A 380-nucleotide genomic window follows, 5' to 3' on the forward strand; every position below is an offset into this window, starting at 1 on the left:
GCGGGGCGGTGAGCGTGGGGGTCTCTGCCCTCCGGGTGCCACCCCCTGCAAGGCTGGGGGGTGAGCCTGGGGGTCTCTGCCCTCCGGGTGCCACCCCCTGCAAGGCTGGGGGGTGAGCCTGGGGGTCTCTGCCCTCCGGGTGCCACCCCCTGCAAGGCTGGGGGGTGAGCCTGGGGGTCTCTGCCCTCCGGGTGCCACCCCCTGCAAGGCTGGGGGGTGAGCCTGGGGGTCTCTGCCCTCCGGGTGCCACCCCCTGCAAGGCTGGGGGGTGAGCCTGGGGGTCTCTGCCCTCCAGGTGCCACCCCCTGCCAGGGTCTCGGGGTGTCCCTCACCACGGCTCTCGCCTCTCCTGGGATGTGGCTTTTTCTCTTGCTCTGCCG

The sequence above is a fragment of the Chaetura pelagica genome, unplaced genomic scaffold, assembly GCF_000747805.2.
Source record: "Chaetura pelagica isolate M959 unplaced genomic scaffold, ChaPel_1.0 scaffold243, whole genome shotgun sequence".
NCBI lineage: Eukaryota > Metazoa > Chordata > Aves > Apodiformes > Apodidae > Chaetura > Chaetura pelagica.